At 36.6% G+C, this 22,498-nt stretch overlaps 1 long non-coding RNA gene and 1 other non-coding gene across 4 annotated transcripts in view; one reads left to right on the forward strand and one right to left on the reverse strand.

Annotated features, from left to right (window-relative positions):
- The window catches only part of LOC102156315, a 232,546-nt gene that overhangs the window by 174,768 nt on the left and 35,280 nt on the right, over positions 1–22,498 (forward strand). The window contains exons 17-18 of one of the 2 annotated variants that reach the window (XR_005370626.1): positions 1,478–1,590; positions 7,602–7,743. This is a non-coding gene — a transcript (collagen alpha-2(I) chain-like). The remainder of the gene's footprint in view (positions 1–1,477; positions 1,591–7,601; positions 7,744–22,498) is intronic. The other variant, XR_005370628.1, reaches the window with a different exon arrangement.
- LOC111090055 overlaps positions 1–22,498 on the reverse strand; it is an 80,945-nt gene that overhangs the window by 18,682 nt on the left and 39,765 nt on the right. The gene's annotated exons all lie outside the window — the stretch shown is intronic.

Below are 22,498 nucleotides of genomic sequence, written 5' to 3' on the forward strand. Positions count from 1 at the left end.
TGTCATTGGTTTTAGTTCTGGAGCACAAAGAAACAGAGTTAAATGTCATGGGAGCCCAACTTCCCTGATATTACCTTGTTTTCCTTCTCCAAGGAGGCAGTCAGGCCTCTCATGGAAAATGGACTTTGGCTATAAAGTCTCACAGGTTAATAGGATAAAAAGATGGGAAATAAAAGAACATGGATTAAATTTCTGTTCCTTTCCACAGTCATGTGCCCACTCCTTTAAGCCTCCCTAGGATAGAAAATACTGATCGTATTGGTAGGATCACAAGATACTAATTAGATCCCATTTGCTAGATGGTAGGTTTGTTTTTGCGTTGTCACACATATACCTCGGACCTTTCCCCTCTTTCTCATTTCTCTATGAGACTGGGGGTTAGGTTGAGGAGGATTTCAAGCCAAGACTGGCCACAAGGGATCCCCACTGTCTTGCCAGTATTCTTTCTCCTCAAACGCCACTTGGAAGTTCTCTTGAGATTTAACTGAGAGAGGCCCTCCTTAAGCCCAGGGACTAATCTATAAACTGCAACCAAGTATTACTATAGTTCTGAATTGGGGCATAATGCTTTGTCTCAATTAATTATTGATACTTTCTTTTTTATTTGGCTATTGGTCCCTATGTATGTATTTATGTGTATTCTTTCAGAATTTCAAATCTGCTATCATGAAGACGTGCAGGGCTATGGAATTTAGAGAACAAGGAAATTAATTTTGGTAAGAAAATTTAGGAAGACTTCATAGAGATATAAGGTGATTCTTGAAGAACTGGTAAGATTCAGTTAAGTAGATATGAAAGGTCAGGGCATTCCAACCTGTTTCAACTTTAGCAGGATAGCTCTGGTGGCCATATGGAGAATATATTAAAGTTGGAAGCAACTAGAGCTATTAGGAGGCAGTTGTCATAGTTCTGAGATGAACCTTACAAGAGACAAAGAATAATGCTAAACCGAGAGTGTGTGATGTCATCAGAAGTGACATGAGATGAGTCATTTTTTGATAGAAAAGACATCTTTGAAACATCTCAAACTTGTGATTTTATTTTTTAGCTTTATTTTTTATTTTTTTAAACTTGTGATTTTAAGATAGATCTTAGGTGGAACACCTGGGTTGCTCAGTGGTCGAGCATCTGCCTTCGGTTCAGGTTATGATCCTGGGGTCCTGGGATCAAGTCCCACATCAGGCTCCCCACAGGGAACCTGCTTCTCCCTCTGCCTCTGTCTCTGCCTCTCTCTGTGTGTCTCTCATGAGTAAATAAATAAAATCTTAAAAAAAAATAGATCTTAGGCTAGAAGACATGAACTGTGTTTAAAGCATTGTATTAGACAAGTGTGATAATAAGGAAACAATGCTTGGAAACCTTCTCTGAGGAGACTTATATATAGCCTCTTCATACAGAAAATACCAAGATGTTCAAAATGAATGAAAAGCACTTCTGAAATCATTTACCTTACAAGAGATGTTTCTTCCATTGCCAGTTTTGAATTGAGAAGAACAGCACTGAATGGAGATGGTGAAGCAGGAGAAGCTGAGGATGAATGTATTGGTATATTCAAATATGTTCAAGGACATGGAAGAGTATATTGAATTGGTGAGGATTATTTGTTTTTATTCGTGGGCATTGTACTCGCCTATGAAGATTCAAAGCTTAAAAATAAAGGGTTCCTACCCATAAGAATCTTACATCTAGTGTGTGTCATCTGGGAGAAATAAGTTCAAAACAACTTTAAGGAGATGAAATGCATCAGTTCGTGGAAAGAAATGTATCGTTCCTGCTAGAAAAATAAGATCGTTAAGCGGAAAGAATACAGAAGTGACCAGTATATTCCCTTGGTTGTAGATGATGTTTGGAAAGAGTTGAGACTAGATGTTAGTAGATTTAATGGCCACACTGAAGATGTTGGTAGAAGTCTTGGTGATAGGTAGGTCATTACACATAGAGTAGCAAGTGGCTACTTTCTACTGAAATCTGAAGGATGCTAAGAAGGTTCCCTCTTGAACTAAAAACATCCTCTTTTAAATGGGCCATTACTTTTCATAGGCAATAAACTCTCTTAAAGCATGACTACCTTAGAAAAGCTAACATATTAAACTGGCCTTCAATCATTCATACTTATACTGGCACTTGAGACACTATAATGCCTTTTTTTTTCCTGAGAATTTCTCCAAGGTCAAGAGTTTTCAGAAACCAGGAGAGGACTGAGAAAAAAATTTAGAAGTTGTGGGTATTGCCCAAGAGAGATATCCTGATTTGGGTACCTCAGGAGGACCTATTCCATAGAGAGCAGATTGATGAGACTGGGTGGAGGTGGATTAGAAAATTAAAGAAAAATGGAAGTGAGAGATAAACCCAAGTTTGCAGAAGAATCTCTTGGAGGAACACAAAAGAAGCACTAGCCTCTCCTCTTGGAATCAATCCTGAAAGAAAAGTCAACACAGTTCTTGGTAATTGACCTCTGCTACCTGGTTATCAGTGATAGCCAACTAATGGGTTGTCATCTCTGAATAGAGCAGACCATGAGAGCTGTGGGTAGTACCAGGCCTAGCTGGAAGGTCAGGAAATGGAGAAGCAATATGAACAGAAGATCACATCTGGGGTTTCTGTTAGTATAGTAGAGTGGTCAGCAAAGTTTTTCTTTAAAGGTCCATATATTAAATATTTTAAGTTTTGTGGACTATATGGTCTATGTCGCAAATAAGAAACTCTTTTTATTGTATTGTGAAAGCAGCCGCAGACAACACAAAAATGAACGAGGTTGTTTTTATTCTAGTAAGACTCAGTTTACAAAAATAGTCTATAAGCCAGATTTGGCCTATAAGCCATAGTTTGCCAACCTGTGGCATAAACAAGGTGTCCTATTCCTATGTATGTATGTATAAATAAATAAAATTTAAAGATAGACAGACAGACAAAAAGAAAAAGAAAGAAAGAAGAAAGAAAGAAAGAAAAAGAAAGGAAAGAAAGAAAGAAAGAAAGAAAGAAAGAAAGAAAGAAAGAAAGAAAGAAAGAAAGAAAGAAAAAGAAAAAAGTAACTAAGGCCAGGTTCAGCACATCCCAGACAACCAGTAGTTTTAGGTAAGGTGAAGAGTCTGGAATCACGACGTAGGCATCAGAATTAGGCAGGATGGCCCAGACAGCTTCTGTGTCTGACCTCTGGTAGTACTTCTTGTTCAGAGTTCAGAAAGGCTAAGAGAAAATGAGTGAGGTTGGAGACCAAGGGAAATCTCAAGATAAACACTTAAGTTGCGGGTAAGGAGGAGAAAGGACTAATTTGGGTCAAAGGGAAAACAACATATAACCAAGTGCTCTCTATGGAACTAACATTAAGTACCCTTCTCTATGGACAGATAGGGGCTGGCAGATATGACATTGGCTGGATAATGCTTCACAAGCAAAATGGCACCACACTAAAGCATCCTGCCCATTCTAACAAATAGTGATTTCTCATGTCTCTATGTCTCTGAGCCCAGGAGTTCAGCCCCCTCACCAGAAGTGCATTTATTGATATTCCACATGGTTAATTTGTTTCTAAATTTCTTCATAGAATTCAAAAGAGCAGTTTGATTTGGGACATTCCATTTGTACTCAGAGAATGAGACTGTAATTCATCTTTTATGCCTTTCTGCCTCGCATGCCAAATAAAACTCAAATTGTAGTTCTTTGTTCAGAACCAAATGCCATCTTGAAATTGTTTATTCTTATTGTTTAAAATAATTTTTATTCTAGATGGCTTTTCTATCTCAAGTAAACAATACACATTTAAGAAATTAAAAATCAGATTATTTTTTCAATTGCAATAATTTGTCTAAGAACATTGTTTTGTCACTAATTGGAGTGTCTCAACACTTTCTATGGTATTTTTTTCAGAGAATTCTAGTTGCTGTGTTAGATAATTGCCCAAAATCAGAGTCTTATTTCTAATTCTGCCAATTATTAACCTGTGTGATCTTGAGGAAATTGTCTAATTTAATTTTGTTTTATTTCATTTTGTGGTTTCTCTTTTTTATCCTTAGAGGAAAAGAGAGATATTAGTTCTTACTCTGGCTCTCTAGTAAGATTTTGTTACAATCTGAGGAGTTAATATATACAAAAGTTTACTATAAATTGTAGAACTCTATAAGAATGGTAGATATCACTATTGATGAAGAGGGGGTTTTTGTTTTTATTTAATACCAGAAACTGTGCAATGGAAAGGGATATAAAATCAATAAGATTAATCTATTCTCTCCAAAAGCTAACTACATAAAATAGATAATTATGAGAGCTAACACTTTTACAGTATTCACCATGTTCTAAAAAAAATCTCTATGTTTCATTTAATCTTTATAATATGAAAAAGTATAATCATTATTCCCATTTTAAGATGAGAATTATAACACAAAAAGAGATTAAGTAATTTTCTCAAGCTTACATAACTAGTAAGTGTCTAAGTCAGGATTCCAATCCAGGGTGTCTGATTCTATCATCCATGAGCTTCACTATTATGCTATTCTGAATATTAGGACTGCAAATACTTAACTGAAAGTGATTAGAAAGCCATTACTGATTTAGAAGGCAAATAATTCAGAGAAATAAAAGTGGGGATGGCTAGAGGGAATAAATATCTCCCTAGGTGTATACTTTAGAATGCAAGTCACTTGGATGCTCAATGAACAAAGAATTATGTAGTCAGAAGTGTGGAAGACACCTCGACCCTCATTAGAGTCTTAATACATGTTAGCTGGTAAAGTCCTGCTTAGAGATCCTACAAAAAAAAAAAAAAAAATCTATCTTTTGTTTGGTTCAGTGCTTCCCAAAAATATGTGTTCTCAAGATCCTTTTTCACCAACCTAGTTAATTGAGTTATGCTGAATACAGTTCTCCATGAAACACTGGTGTAGAACTTCCTTCAAAAAAAATCTGGCAGAGGATAGAAGGATACTGATACAAAGAGCTAAATGTAAATGAGAACGATTTCTAACAAGGGGCAAAGTAAGGAATTGCTAAAGAGCCTGTGGGCACAGCTGGTCTTACAAACTATCCATTGCTCATTGTGACATAGTTATGAGATCATCTGTAGCTACACTCAGCAGTTGTAGAGTAGGAGCAGAAAAAGTAGAAGTTCGGGTTGACCCCAGATTGAGAACTGGCAAGGCAGATGAAGTAGACCATAAGAAGGGAGGAAATGAATTTACTATTTGCATTTTCAAAGGACAAGACAAAAATGTTGTTAGGTTTCCTTCACATTGTGCAATGTAACAAGCTTACAGTATTCAGAAACGTTACCAGAGACATAACTTGACAAAGAAGACAGAGAAGCATGTTCATGAATTTTGAGGGAAAGGTGGCTCTCTCCCTTAGTTAATTGGTGTCTCTTACGCATTCTCATTAGAGTTGCAACTAAGACATTGGAAGCACTGGCACTCAGACACCTCTGCCACTATACCTACTACTTGCAGAAACTGTACTATTATATTAAAAGTCATTGAATCCTCTTGGACTTTAAATGGATGTTTCATCCCTGTGAAACTTCATAACATCATGCATTGGCCATTTGGAAAATGTTGGTTCATGAAGATATACAGATCTTTATAGTTTTTAGTGTTTATAATGTTTCATTATACAGTATAAAAATCACATTTATTAATATCACTTTCATCTTGTCAAAAAAGTCTTTAAGTTCATAATAGTCATTATGGGAAAGCCATAAGTTCATAATAGTCAATACGAATTTTCAAAATTACAAATTTTGCCTGAAAGCTCAAAATTTTATCATCAACCACAAATACTATCAGTATTTTCCCTGAAATGGCAGGTTCCTTTAGGGTGACCAACCATTGTACTTTGCTCAAGGTTGAGGGGCTCCTGGGAAAGTGCTAGGCTTCCAGCACTAAAACCAGGGAAGTTCCTGGCAAACCTGGATCTGTCACCCTATGTTCATTCTTTGTTGTTGTTTTTGTTAGGAACCCATGCTGAGATCAAGACTTGAGCTGAGATCAAGAGTTGGATGCTTAACTTAGCCACCCAGGCACCCCTGGGTTCATTTATTTTTGAGAAAATATCCATCGACTACTCAAATCAAAGTAAAAAAGTAATTGCCATTCTTTCCAGCAAAAAAATGGTAGTCCAAAACAAAAGTGACTAGTTCAAGTAGCAAATCAAATAATCACACAAGTGCTTTTCCCTTAGATATTTGTCACCCTTCAGTATGCAGTAGATATGCTTTGTGGGTATTTCCCATTTTATCATATAGAATATTTAAAAGACATGTACTCAAGGGTCAATGTTTAATAAAGATATTTGTACAGCTCATTAAAGGCATTCTTAAATAAAACTGGCATTTTTGTGATGTAAGCATGTAGCTATGAAGAATATCCTAAATACCAATAGTTTGGTGTACTGCTCTGATCCATGCTTAGGAGTAAGCAGTTTGTCCCACCATGGCTTTTCCACTATGTGGGTAAATGTCAAAATAAGGGAAAGGGGCAAATAATGTCTTACTCTATTATGAATATAGTTTTGATCTCATGGATTATCTGTCCCCAAGGGTCAATGTGCCATACTTTAGGAAGCCCTGTCCTGGGGCATAAGCTATGCCAGAGGATCTAAAAAGTGGTTCGTGCATCTGCCTCCATGTGAACCCAGAATTACTGTCCTGTTTTCTTCCCCTCTAAGGATCTTCCCATGATTTGGGACTATTTTCCTTTTAAATTCTTAAAGCATACAAAAAAATTTCTTTAAGCATACAAAATTTGAATATGCCTTCTTTCCTTCTTTTTGATAATGGACTGATGACCATGTGCTCAAACTTCTGAATAAAGTTATTTTTAGTGATTTAAAAGCCTTCTATCTTCATCTTTCTGAGAGAATCTTCCTTCTATGATTCCAGCATAGTTTTCTGGCCCATCCATCTAAAGAAGAGTGAACATAAAACAGAAATTTAATCTCCTTTGGGTCATCATCCTGCTACACATTTAATAAATTTTAATTTCTTAGTAGTTCTAATCAAGGCAGAAAACTAGCTTTGAAAAGACTATTTTTAAATTAGTGAAAGTTCTGGTTTTTATTATTTCACTACAGACATTAATATATTTTATTTTGGGCTGTAACATATACTTAAGACTTAAGACTGATATTGCCACTAAGAAACCTCAGTTGGAATTATAAAAATAATGACATCTTGTAACCTTGAGGCCTCTGCATAGAAACAAGGCTTTGTAATAAAAAGTAGAATCTGAGCCACTTTTGCTCAAGTCTTAGAGCTGTTCAGGGTTCTCATTATCTATCAGAACATCTGCCATAGGCTGATGAAGAATGAAATAAATGTAGTTTAGTGGTGACATTTTGCTACATTTAGGGTTTGAGATAGCTTTTTTTTTGGTAAAAAAAAAAAAAAGGATAGATAAAAAGAAGTCCAAGACAAGATTGACAGGTACATGTATTCCCTGGAGAGGTACATCGCTATTCTTTGGAGTGAGAAACATAAACCAGAATTAATTTGTCTACATAGTTCTACTTTCATTTTGTGTGGCATTTTAATTTATTAAACATTGAACATGCACTTTCTTACTTCTCTTCACAGCATTCCTAAAGTAGTTATTTTTTCCTCTCTTTTTGACCAGGGGAAGCCAAGGCTGAATGATCTGCCCACGGTCATACCACAATAGGAATCCTACCCATGTCTGTGGATCTAGAATGCAGCGACCATCCAGTGGGCAACAGTGGCTTTACGGAAACCTTGATGGTGGAGAGGAAAAGGTGGAGGTGAGTGGAAAAATTAAATATGGCAAATTGAACTCACTCTCTCATCTGGTCTAGCCCTCTGCACGAGACTGTTGGTAATGCAGCGCCATTCCCCTTCTGAGCCTCTCCCCACCCCACCCCACCCCTGGGAATACACTTAACAGAATCCCTTGCCAGAGTCTTTCCAGGTTGGGTGGAAGGGAGGAGACAGACAAATGTGCATTTTATAAGACCTTTAGCAAGAATGTGCAGAGATGGAACCTCCATGGGCCTGAGGTCTCCATGGACACTGGTTTGCAATGTCGCCCTTAATGCAGCATCATAAAATCAGCAATTACTGCAGATAGTTTCCTGTGCTTCTTGCTACTTCCTGCCTCTGAAAGCTAATGATGAACCTGAGAATAAGCAGAGGCTTTACTTGATCTTTGAAATGCTAGCCTTTACCACAGTCTTCTAAACATAGATATTTCCTAAATTAAATTCCTTTCTGCTTGAAATGCCTGAGTGGCTTATTATTTTCTGAAAAGTACCAGCCAGTAAATTCCTGAATCCCACAAAAATGGCAGTAAGATAAGAAAAGAAATATCAACCTTTAGGAACAGTGAGAATGTGCATTAAAATAGCAGCAGAGATACCAACATTTTTTTTGGAAGACAAAGGAAATGATAACTGACAAAGCAGAGAGGAGAAAACTGAAATCGAGTACACATCATGGTGAAATGCTGATAAGAAGTAAGTTGATTCATACTGTCCCACAGGTTCCTGGAAAGTTTCAGGAATACAAGTCACAGGGTAATTTTGGAGTTGGTAGTGCAAGATGAGTTAGAAATAGGTAGATTGATTGAAAGTGTGTTAATATAGGTCAAGGGCTGGAAAACTTTTTCTCTAAGGGGCTGGAGGTAAATATTTTAGGTTTTGGGCATCATGTATCTGTCACAACTGTTGTACTTAGAATGCAAAAGCAGCCATAGATAATACTTAAATAATGGACATGAGTGTCCCAACAGAACTTTATTTACAAAGAACAGGGAGCAGGTCAGATTTGGCCTGTGGGCCTCAGTTTGATGACCCTTGTTTGGATCATTAGAACCTTTCATTAGCTTGCGTATTTCTTCCCATTCAAGATAGGACATGACTCTCTGGGAAGATTGGAACAAAGAGCTTTCATAGTTGAGGGTGTTATGTAGCTGGGGTGCGGACATGAAGTGAAGAATCATACAGAAAATAGAAGGACGGCACACAAGCCTGCAAACTCTTTGGGAAGGAGGAGTATAAGGTAACAGATTAGGATATAAGCTTTGATGTTAGATAGAAACCATGTTCCCTGCATAGTATCTATAGGATGTTGGACAAATTATCTAGTCATCATCCTGGTTTCCTTCTTTATAGAATGAAAGTCCACCCCTTTTTTTCATAAGCCTCTTTTGAGGATAAAATGTGATAATAATAAATAATCTCTTACTAAGTTAAGGGTGGCCATTGTTGTTAGAGGTCAAGTGATTACCAAGACCACTTACTTTGCTTAATGAAGATGGGGCCCCAATTTAAGTGTATTGGCTTCAGACCTAGAGCCTTCTACTTTATCAGAACTCTTGTGGTTAGAACACCATCCCCTGGTTTTGCTGGGTGAGAAAGCCTTTCTCTGGTGTTGCTTGAAATTGAACGCACACTTTTCTACATGACCTTCCTTAACTGTATACTTTTGCTAAGAGAAAGGGGCCTTCTTTGGGCATGAGCTGTTTCTTTTCTCTGCTAATCACTGAAGTAGGGCTGTCCCCTAAAGACAGCCTGTGATCCTATGTCTTGGGATCCTTTTAATTAAAGCTCTGAAGGCTAATAACCAGCCTGCCAGGTGTGTTGGGTAGGATGTAGGGTATGAGGAAGTCCATATGAAGTAAGATACCAGAGACTACACAGATTATTGAATATCAGGCATCCAAGATCACCATTCGTAATTGCTCAAAATCATTTCTTGGACCTGGCACGTGTGTCTCAGGTACACACCCACCAAGACCCCACATCTATCTGAGGCAGCAGTGGTGCACTTCCTTTTTCAAAAGGGAGATGCCTTCTAAGTCCACATAACCCAAGAAACTTGAACTTCTGCAGGTCAGCTGCAAACAAAGATAATTTGTTTCTGGATAAAACCCTGAATCTGTCATCTTGTTGAGAGTATTGCACATTCCCTGGAATGTAGGACACAGCTTATCACAGTTCTGTGCAGTTTTCAAGAGTGGATTTGATATGCTGATACGATGAAGAGTAGCTCGGTCACTATTCCACGTTTGATTACAAAAGAGTCCCCTTGATGCCTCCCCTCTGGGTAAATGAGTGCTTTGAAAACTGTGGAAGCATTTTAAATGATTTTTATCTTCTTTCACATTCTTGTATTTATTTTATAAAAATAAATTCATCTTTTATATTATAATAAAGTATCTAGATCTATGGTTCTTAACTTCCTTGGGGAGGCAAGGCTCACAGATTCCTTAGGCCCTCTACACACACACACACACACACACACACACACATTTTGGATTTAATGTTAAAGAATCCATGTTCTAAGAACCATGAGTTTGGGTAAAGGGATGGAAATAGACTAAGGGATGATATGTTTAGGGAGATATAAAAAGGATTCCTGGGAAGATGACCAAATCCTGGTAGGTACTTTCATGACTCAGCTTCTTGAAGAGTCGTTGAAACTTCTAGATTTAGATCCTAGAAGGGGGGAAAGAAAAGAAGAAGGAGGGAGAGGGGAGAGATGAGGTGTAAGGAAGGCAGGTAGGCAGAGGCAACCAGAAAAGTTCAATAAATATTATTTATCAATGGCATCCTCTACACCAGGCATGGCATTAGGAACAGGCCACACAGACCTACATAAATGTTGTTTTTGTCCAGCAGGGATTCACAGAATAGAAAGGGAGCAAACACATAATCATTTAGCTCTGAAGAAGGGTGCACACAGTGTTCAGGGAGGACAGTGGGGGACATTCGGGAAAGGCTTCAAAGCAGAACAGATATTTGAGTTGGGCCTGCAGTATAACAATAATTTCAGCAGGCCACAAGGGTTTACATTTTTAGACCTCCTGAATGCCTGTGGATTTGTGCTGGCAGTGTGACTAATGTCATTGTTTATAACTCCTATTTCAATTGGAATCACTCAACAAATACATGTGAGGCATCTGCTCTGAGGCAGGGACTGAGGAAGACAAGGAAGCAGCCACATATATGGTCTGCATCCCGCAGGCACTTAATGTGGGGGACAATACATGTCATTGATGTTGGCAAGCACAAGCCAGAGAGGGAGGCCAGAATGGGCAGATAAAAGCCTCCAACAGAAGGCCTCTCCTGGGTTCACAGCATCAGGGCAGGAACTGGCAGCTGAACCCAGATGAGGATACACCTGGTTCCATGTCTGAACACCCGGGTTTTTCCTAGCAGTGAGAACCTCCATTAACTTAGGTGCAGAGGATTTACTTCTATCCCCCTTCTTCCCCTTTTCTCAGTACTATCATTTTCTAAATAACAATGGTTATTTTTTGTTCTAGTTTTTATTTAATCCCTGGAAAAGGTCAGTATGCTCATGTGGGTTAAGAGATCCTTGGAGCCCAGCCTTGGTTAGGTTAGCAGAGGAAATAGTAAATATTTTTAAAATGCAACTATGGTGGTTTTATATTTTTGAAAAATCTAATTTTGGTGTGTAGGGGAAGGAAAAAACCTCTTCCATCTTCCCTTCTAAATTCTAAGCTGGGGCTCTGTAACAAAAGACAGATTAACAAGAGAATAACATACAAATTTATTTAACATTGATTTTATGTGCATGAGCCTTCATAAGAAATGAAGACCTTAAGAAGTGGTTAAACCTGAGTGTTCTTATGTGAGTTTTGATGAAGGATGGAGAGTCATGGGAATATGTGACAGGACAAAAGGTATGAGCTGAGAGGGGAGTAAACTGAGGAAACTTAGCAAGGCCTATTTGTTTGGATTTATCTTGGAGTTCTTCTGTCAATATTCCAAGATGCCATATTTTGGGATGGTGTGTCCTGAACTCCATTTTATTACACTTCACATAGAGTTCCTGTTCTTCTCAGTCTTTGGCTCAACTTCCTTAAAAGAGAGGGAAGTGAATCTTTGTGTCATTAGGAGGGCCGCTAAGGAAGATGAAATAAGAGTTCTTATCCTCCTCAGGAACTCTTTGAACTCCTTCTAGGACTGTATTCACTGGTTTGTCATTCTAAAAATATTTATTGAGAGCCTATGCTATACTCACCACAGCCACAGGAAAGAGCAGAGCGGGGCAGTCAGGAAAAGCCTTACAGAGAGTGACACCTGGAAGCGAGTGGCAAAGATCCTGAAGAATAGACTTCCATGAATACACAAAGCCCTGTTTCACCCAAGAGAAGCATTTCTTTGGAATGTCCTTTTTTTTTCTTTTTGATGCTAAAATATATTTATCATAAAATTTACCATTTTAACCAATTTGAAATGTACAACTCAATGGCATTAATTACATTCACAATTTGTGCAACCATCACCACTATTTCTAAAATATTTTTTATTATCCCAAACAGAAACTCTGTAACCACTAGACTATTAAGGATAACCTCTCATTCCTCCTCCCCCCATGAACTCTGGGTAACATCTAATCCATTTTCTGTCTCTGTGAATTTGCCTACCCTGGATATTTCGTATAAGTGAATTGTACAGTATTTCTCCTTTTATGTCTGACTTATTCACTTAGTGTGTGTTCCAGGTTCATGTATGTTGCATCATGTGTCAGAATTTCCTTGCTTTTTATGGCTGAATAATATGCCATTGTAGCCATATACCATGTTTTGTTATCCATTCATCTATTGATCATATTTGAGTTATTCCCACCTTTTGATGATTGTGAAAAAGATTGTGATGATTATTGGCTTACAAGTATCTGTTCAAGTGGCTGTTTTCAATTCTCTTGAGTTTATACCTAGGAGTGAAATTGGTAGATCATATGATTTTCCATGTTTAGTGTTTTGAGGAAGACACCAAACTATTTTCCACAGTGGCTGCATCTTCTGCATTCCCAGCAGCAATGTGTAAGGATTCCAAGTTCTCCACATCCTTGTTGACACCTGTTTTGTTTTGTGGGTTCCCCCCCCCCATTACAGCTGTCCTAGTAAGTATGAAGTAGTATCTCATTGTGGCATTGATTTGCATTTGTTTTAATGACTTATGATATTGAGTATCTTTCATGGGCTTATTGGCCAGTTGTGTATCGTCTTTGAAGAAATGTCCATTTAGGTCCTTTGCCCATTTAAAAAATTGTTACTTGTCTTATTGTTGAGTGTTAAGAGTTCTTTATATGTTCTGGATATTAAATCTTTATCAGAATATATGATTTGCAGATATTTTCTGTTTGGAGAGATGGTTGTAATAAAAACCATATGATAAATGTTAAGGAGTGAGGCAAAATAAAGAAATGCAAGAGGCAGACAGCAGACCAGTCTTTGAGAAATTAGGTAGTAAAGAGAAGGAGGTAACTAGAGAAGATATATTTTATAAAGCTGAGTGATAGTTAATCATAGTAAGAGGTAGGATGGAAGGAGACCACAAGAAGTGGCAGATTCAAAGACAGAATCACAGATGGGATGGGATGGTGGTAGTTCCAGAGAAGGGAGGGGGTACAAGGATATAGAAGGATATAGCTGGAAATAAGTCTTGTAAAAGAGTGCCAGCAAAGAGTGACCTCTTTTTCCTGATTTAAGAAGGAAAGTGACAAGGCAGGGCTGGCTCTATGTCCTCTCTGCCAACCTCATGGATGTGAAAGTCGATTTGAAATAAATCAAGTCAGTATCATCTAGGATTTATAATTTCTCTCTCATAAATTCAATGTGAGGAATGAACAGTTATTTATCTTCCAAACAGCCTCAAAGGAGGCATAAAGCCTATGCCTGTACATTACAAACACGAAGTAAAGTCTTTTAAAAACCCTTAGATTTTCTGTGCATCTCAATTTCCAGGCCAAAATGTTTTGCAGAGGACTGCCTCCTGCTGCTCTTTGTTAATGCTGGCAATGATGAGACTTTTATTTTGATAAGCCTATCTCTGTAATTAAAGATCTTGATAAGTTGTTCCTGGAAAACCAGCCTTGTGTTGCCTCTGCTCTTGCCCTCTCTTAAAGTCTAATTGTCCATTACAGTGTTAAAAGGCCTAAGAAGAAACCAATTTAACTTGGTTAACCCAGGTTTTAAAAAACTCATTTGAGCCCAAAACACTCTGTTTATGTTAGCACCTATTAACCTCTGAAGGACTGAAATTCCAGATAATACACTTTTGGAAATGTTGACCTGGATGGACAATTCCTTCTCTGGAATATTCCACTTCTCATTAGTTTTGTCTCACAAATCTTAGAAGAAAACCTGCTTCAACTCTGCCAATGTTTTTCTTGCTCTTTATAGTGTTTGCTTTGCTCTTTGCTTTTCTCTAGGAAACATGTAAAGTGACATTTCCCTGAATGGTATTCTATAGAATTGAGTCTCACACTGAAAACTGAAATAAAATGAGATGTATATACCACACACATATACATGCATACATATTGTTGTTATTATTATTACTGGCTCAATTTCTTTCTACTGTTTCAATCGCTGGCACTCCCATGGCAGTTCTGTGGGCACCATTCCCATCACATGGGGTTTTTAAGCAGAGATAACTCAGTGGGGGTGTGGAAATGTGCCCCAGGGATGCAAATTGAGCCCCATATGAACACACAGCCTAACAGCAAGGTGGTATTGGCAGCAGGCTTCCAGCTTGCCCATATGTACTTATAGAGAAAGGGGCAGTTATAATGATCTGATTTGACAAGCCTATAGCTTCTTTCCTGCTGCTGTGATCATGAGTCCCTACTGTAATTATAACGAAGTGATTCCATAAACATTATTACCATGTATTAAACATATGTGATAGCGTCAGATAGACACCATAATAACAACAGAATGTTAACAAGCACAAATGTTTTTGTTTGACAAGGCATAGCACAAAACTTCTTTAAGCAGTGCCTTTCCTTTCAAAGGATGCCAGTAAGTCTGGAACATAAGATTCATATCGGATAAACAACCAAACAAGGAACAATACATGAGGAGAAAGAATCCCTACAAAATATGAACTTGAATTCCAATTTTAAGGGAACAGATTGAGTTTTTTAATCCTCAGCCTGGAGTCAGAATGACAATACTATTTAGGTGAAAAAATTGAAATTGAGTGTAAGAAGGAAGCACAGTTGATGGGAAAAGAAGTTCTGGTTGAGATATTTAGAGGACAGGGAAAGATAGAACCAAAAATCAGGTCAATACGAAATGGCAGGCATCCATTACAGGACATGGATTCTGCTGTTGCTGCTACAGTAAACCTTGCTAGGCATCAGAATAAATGAAAATGGAGAAGAAGTAATCTCATTAAGGTAGCAACACATAGAAAACAGAGGCATTTGCATCTGTGGTAAAATATAAAACTGGCAGGAAATCAAATGATCAGAACTTGAGAAGCATGTTTTGGAGAATACATTTTGACTCATTGTGCTGGGTAGTGGGACAAACTGTCCATGCTAGGTTACCTCTGGTAAAAAATAACCCTCAAATTAGAGTAAGTTAGCATAATAAAAGTTTCTTTCTTACACATATCACAGACCAGTGTGGTCAGCGTTGGGCACTACATCACCAAGACATTCAGGGACCTAAGACATTTCCTTCTATTAGATCCACAACTCCTAGGACCTCACAGTCTTCTAGGCCATGTCTTGCTGGGAGAGGAAGAAAGAAAGAGCATAAGAGAATGCAGGAGAAGTTTTATGGGCCTGGAACCTGGAAGTTGCATGTATTATTTCCACTTATGTTCCACTGGCTAGAACTCAGTTGTATGGTCCCATCTATTTGCAAGGGAAACTGGGAAATGTGGAATGAAATGTGACATGAAAACATGTCAAGGCAGAAAATAAAATGGGTTTATCTCTGCCACGTAAGCCTGCAAGTGAAACTTTTCTGTCTCACTTTTCTCATCAGTGGTCAGGTCTCAAATCAGACAAAACTGAATTCATAGCCAGGTTCCCCCACTTATTAGCTTTATGGCTTTGGGCAAGCACTATATAATTTTGAGTCTCATTCTTTGCTTCTAAATTGGATAATAATAATATATACATCACAGAGTGCCTAAGAGGTTTCAGTAAATGAATTATAAAACAATTTAGCAGTTTCTGGCCTAAAATAAGCACTCGTAAAAGGGTAATTATACTGTAAGATTTATTTCAGGTCTGGAAGTTTAAGATTTTATTTTTCTTAAATTAGTTATTGTCAGGTCAGCCCATAGCCATCGTCATCAGAGAAGTAAAAGTTTCTAGGATCATCAAACATTTGAAATCTGTGTCACTATCCTCCTCTTCCATTAACATGGTTGCCATTGCTAATTGATAGCCACACTTTTCCCTTCTAAGCTTAACAAATCCTCAGAGTCTTCATCAGCTCAGCATTAGAGTTGGCATGCATGATACAACCTATCTGCCACCATGCATTTAATTCTTATCCTAATAAGAAGAGAGATCAAAAGCTCTGGGACCAGTTGCAACATATAGGTAACAAATTTGGATGCAAGAAACATCTTGATTTCCAAACTGAATTTAGCACTACCCCAGAGAAGAGAAGAATGTAAAGTAATATCCAGTTGTGTGCATGGTAAGTCTTATACAGGAAAACAGAATGAGGATAAAGGATAACTGAAGTTGATAAAGGGTGTTAATGACCAGTTGAATCTCCAAATCAAATGTTAAATTAAATAAAATCAGGGCTGATGAAAAGCTATTTGATTTGAGTAGTAAGAGGTTTTCAAGTAAATCTCTGAATGCTGTTTGTGTGCTTTGATTAGTTCTGGAATGGGGGTGGGGAGAGGTGCTGCAATTGTATGCATCTGCAGAAAAAGAGGGTTGAGCTCCATTCTTGAGGAAATAGCCAAAAATACAAGTGCAGAAATTGGCTCATGCTTAGGCAGAAGTTGATAATCGAGGAAGGATTTTTTTTAATAATAGGAATCACAAAAATATGCTTAAAACCCTACGGAAAGAACCCCAGAGTCCAAAGGTCTATTTCATAATAGCAGCAGAAAGAGACGGAAAAATCCCAAACAGAAAACCAGCAGGGGCATAGCGGAGTGACAAGAAGTTAGAGAAAATTAAATAAGAGGCCAGACATAGCCTTTGCCAACCAAGACTCCAAGTGGCAGGAGGAAAAATTGCAAACTTTCTGAAAGTTAGGAATGGTGCAGAAAACCTGTGAAAATGAGGGCAGATGAATCTAAACTGAACATTTCAAAGTGAAAAGCATGAATTCCATTTTATTAGGACACGGGCTGCAACTGGGAAGTCTGTGAGTCACGGAGCAGAGAGAGACTAGGCTACCCGTATACAGTAATTTTGCCAGGCCATGCTCTTTCATCTTCTAGTCCCTTCTTTAACCCTAAAATTTTCCTTCCACTGTGAGAATCCCTCAAGGACTGCCACATTATCCTTCTTTCATGCATCTCAAAAGGAGGAGAGGAACACAGGGTAATGGACCAGCACCAGCATTAAGACAGTCCCTGGTCTGAACCTGAACTCTAGTCCCTACTGCTAACAGCCACTATTTCCTCCCTTGTTAAGTGATAATAATACATCTCTTTAGAAGCTATTATGAGAACAAAATAAGAAAGATATATAAAGCATCTAGCCCTGTGCTGTATACTCATAGATTCTCAATAACGAATAGCTGTTATTAAAAAGCAGAATTCCACTCTGTAGTCCTATAAATTGGTACTCTAAATATTGTATTCGATTGCTTAGCACAGCCTTGAAAAAATAAATTAGACAACTTTTGTGTCTGGCCACGAGAGAGTAACAGGATTCAGACTCATCCTCCCACTATAAATAACTAGAAGACTGGACAAAATGTGGAAACAACTGCCTTCAGACACTGGACCAGAGGCAGCATAGGACTGTGAGCCCCAATAAAAAACAGAGTTAAGCCCTAAGACTGCGTCAGTTTCCCCCTTAAAATTCCTGTATCAATATGCAGAAAGGAGAAGCCTAACCAGAGCCCTGCAGTGTCTCAGAGTTAAGGCAACAGAGATTATATACTGGACAGTCTGAGGGAGCTGACATTCTCAGAGGAGGATATCAGAAAAATGGAGGCACAAGCAAAAGCTACTGAAATCTACATGGGGGTCATGTTGAGTCTTTGGCTGAATATCAATCTGCCATGAGTAAAGTGAAACTATGAAATTCACCAAAGAATAACTTTCAAGGAAAAGAATTTGTTTGGGGGGGTTATAAGTTAAAGTTCCCAGAGCTCACATGAGGCTAGAACTTTTTGTGTTTTCAGAAGCCAACCAATATGGAGAGACCATATTGAATACACCAGGCATTCAGTAGACACTTCAGAACACTCACAGCTTACAAGTATGACTAAACTAGCCCCATGCTTACTATATATATATATATATATATATATATATATATATATATATCTTAAATATATATATACTATATATGTTATATATATATATATATATAAAAAGCTTAAAATCAAGTCTCACAAGGATTGACATGATCCACAAGTAACTTAACAGCTTACTGACACTCAAGGAAGAGCAAAACAATAATAATATAAATAAAAAGCAGCACTTAACATTAGAAAATTTATAATGTCCATTTTTCAATAAAAAAATTCTGCTAGACATGTAAGAGCAGGGAAAATGACTTTGTACAGGAAAAAGATAATCAGTCAATGTAAACTGATCCATTTGTGACAGATGATAGGATTGGCAGACAAGGATGTTAAATATGCTCAATATGCTCAGAATTTTTAAGGAAAAATATAATGTGACAAAAATATAAATAGATATTTAAAAAGAACAAAATTAAATTAAAAATGAAAAAATGTATAAAATGAAATTTTACTGGACAGGGTTTATAATAATTAGACATTACAAATAATCAATAAACATACCTGAAAACATGATAATAGAAACCACTCCAAAATTAAGCACATAGAGTAAGAAGACAAAAACAAAACAAAACAAAAACACCTAAGAACCTCAAAAAAAATGTCAAATGATTTAACTATAATCAAAGCCCGAGGTAAAGAGTTTGTGGGAAGAACAGAAATTATACTAAAGATATGCTCACCAGAAAATTTCTAAGTTTGATAAAAATCATAAATCTATAGATCCAAGAGAGACAAGAAATAGTATACAGGAAAAAGAAAAAAAGACACCCCAAAATTTATTATAATTGAAGTACTCAAAAGCAGAGATAGAGAATAATCTTAAAAGTAGTCAAGGAAAAAAGTCAAATAGATATAGAAAAATAAAGATAAGAATTATTTCAGATGTCATGGAAATTTTATTTGACATTTCCATGTCATGCCAAATTTTAATTTTATGTAAATTAGAGGCAATGGAATAATGTATTGAAAATATTGAAAGAAAAATAGCACTATCAACCTAGAATTCTATACCCAGTAAAAGTATATTCCAAAAAATAAAGTGAAAACAGGTTGTTTTTAGACACAGCAAAGCTAATAGAATTTGTTGCTAGCAGACCTAAACTATGAGAAATATTAAAGGAGATTCTTCAGGAAAAGGGAACATGATGCCAGATGAAAATTTGAATTTACAAAAAGGAATGAAGAATGTTGGAAGTGGAAAATATATTGGAAATATATTTTAAAAATTGTCACTTTTAAATTTCTTTTAAGAATACTTATTTGCAGTAAATAAAGAACAATATATCATGGGGTCTATAATATGTAGGGAAAAATGCATGGCAACAATAGAACAAATTATGGGAGAAGACAACTAGAAAGTGCTTCATTGTAGATGAAGTGGTATATTTTATATAGACTCTGCTTAGTAAAAAATGTAGATTGCAAACCCTGGAGAAACTACATAAAAAACAAAGAAGCCCAGAAAAGTTAATATAAATCATAAGATAAAATATAACCATAAAAACAATAAATCCAAAAGAAAGGAAAATCAAAGAAATGAACAGAAACAAGTAGGACAAATAGAAATCAAGTTACCAGATAATAGATACAAACTGAACCATATTGATAATTACATTATATATTTGATCTTCTCAGATGGGATAAGAAAGCTGCTATGGGTGCCTGGGTGGCTCAGTTGGCTGAGCATCTGCCTTCAGCTCAGGTCATGATTCCAGGGTCCTGGGATCGAGCCCCAAGTCGGGCTTCCTTCTCAGTAGGGCACCTGCTTCTCCCTCTCTTGCTCCCCTGACTTGTGTTCTCTCTCTCTCTCTTTCATTCTGTTAAATAAATAAATAAATAAATAAATAAATAAATAAATAAATAAATAAATAATTTTTTAAAAAAGAAAGCTGGTATGGTCTGAATGTGTCCCCCACGAAATCCATATGTTGAAATTCTAATGCTCAATGTGATGGTTTTTGTTTTTTGTTGGGGGTGGGGGGCTTTTGGAGGTAAATAGCTCATGGGGATGGAGCTGTCATAAATGGGAGTAGTGCTCTTATAAAAGATCCTACAGAACTCCCTAGCCCCTTTCACAATGTGAGAACACAGAGAAAAGTGTACAATCTGGAAAAAGGCCCTCATGTGATCATGTCAGCACCATGATCTTGGACTTTCCAACCTCAGAACTGTGAGAAATAAATTTCTTCTGTGTATTAGCCACCTGTCTATGGTAATTTATTATAGCAGCCTGAACATATTACAACAAAAGCAAATCTCAAATACATGCTACCTACAAGAAATTGACTTTAAATATAAAGAAACAGTTTAAAAGTACAAGTAAGGGGAAGATATACAACACAACGCCAATTATAGGGTAGCTAGAGTGGCTAAATTAGAATCAAAGAAACTGGAACAAGAGATATTATCAATGGTAAAAGGGACATAACCCAATGATAAAGCACCAATTCATGAAGAAGGCCTAACAAATTTAAATGTGTGTGCACCTAACAATAGAATTTCAAAATACATGAAACAAAAAACTGATGAAATAAAGGAGGAAATAAATTCACAATTTTTAGTTACAGATTTTAAACCCCTTTCTTAACAACTGATAGAACAAATAGATAAATCAGGAAAGATATAGGAGACTTGAACACTCTCAATGAACGACAAAATCAACTTGGCCAAATTTTAAATTTTAGAACACTCTATCCAATAAGAGTAGAATATATATTCTTTACAAATATACACATATATTCACTAGGACGTTATATTTTGAGCCATAAAAGACAAAGATTGCAATCATAAGATATATATTATATAACCATGCAGAATTAAATTGGATATCAAAAAATAAATCTTCAAAATCTTTGAACGTTTGGAGACTAAGTAATATACTTTTAAAAAGCTTATTGGTTAAAGAAGAAATCACAAGAAAAAATATTGAAGATATTTTGCTCTGCAGGAAAATTAAAACAAAGTCTATCATTTTCTGGATGCAACTGGATGCAACTGGATGCAATTGATTTCTGGATTGCAAATTTGAAATTGCAAATTTTCTGGATGCAACTGGAGCAATGATTAAAGAAAAATGAATATGCTTCCATTTGAAAACAATAAAAGTCTAATTAAATTATTTAAGCTTCCATATTGAGAAAATAGCAAAATAAATAAATAAATAAATAAAAAACCCACCCCACAAAAAACAAAAACATCAAACAAAAGACACCAAGTGGAAAAAAGGAAATAACAAAGATAACATAGAAATCAATTAAAATAGAAAAATGAATGCCAATTAGAGAAAAACCAATAAAACCAAAAGTTGGCTTTTAGAAAAGATCAATAAAATTAATAAATCTTAATTAGACTGACCTTTAATGGGATAAGGGGGAATGAGGAATAAAAGGGAGGGATCCCTGGGTGGCGCAGCGGTTTGGCGCCTGCCTTTGGCCCAGGGCGCGATCCTGGAGACCCGGGATCGAATCCCACATCAGGCTCCCGGTGCATGGAGCCTGCTTCTCCCTCTGCCTGTGTCTCTGCCTCTCTCTCTCTCTCTCTCTCTGTGACTATCATAAATAAATAAAAATTAAAAAAAAAAAAAAAAAGGGAAACCATCACTGCAGAAGCGACAGATATTAAGAGAATAATTCGGGAATATTTTAAGCAATTTCATGCCACTGAAGTTGACATCCTGGGTGAAATGGATGCATTCTTTGAAAGACACAAATTACAGAACTTAAGAAGAAATAGAAAACTTTAAAAATCCTCAATTTTAATAATTAAATTCCTAAGTTGAATTTTTTCTCAAAGGAAAACCCCAGACCCAATAGATTTACTGATAAGTTTTAAGGAAGACATAAGACAAATCCTAAAATACTATAAGATAGAAAAAGCTACAGAATATTCTTCGTGTACATAGAATCAAAAAGTGCCTCAACAAAGCATTAAAATCAAAGCTAGCTATATAAAAATAAAAACATATAATGATCAAGTGCAATGCCAGATTGGTCTAACACTTGAAAATCAATTGACTTAATTCACTGCCGTTGTAATTCAGCAATGTAATTTCTTTAATGAAGAGCATGGTTACCTTAAAAGATGCAGGAAAAGCATGCAAAAATTCAACATCCATTCATAATAAAAACTGGAACTATATAAAGAAACCTTTTTATTGTTTTTTAAATGTGTAGAGTTCCTGTTGCTTCAATTTCTTGTCACCACTTGGTATCATCAGTATTTTTTTTTTTATTTTAGCTATTCTGATGGTTAGTAGGGACATCTCACGTAAGTAG

This window comes from Canis lupus, chromosome 15 (assembly GCF_011100685.1).
Source record: "Canis lupus familiaris isolate Mischka breed German Shepherd chromosome 15, alternate assembly UU_Cfam_GSD_1.0, whole genome shotgun sequence".
NCBI classification, from domain to species: domain Eukaryota; kingdom Metazoa; phylum Chordata; class Mammalia; order Carnivora; family Canidae; genus Canis; species Canis lupus.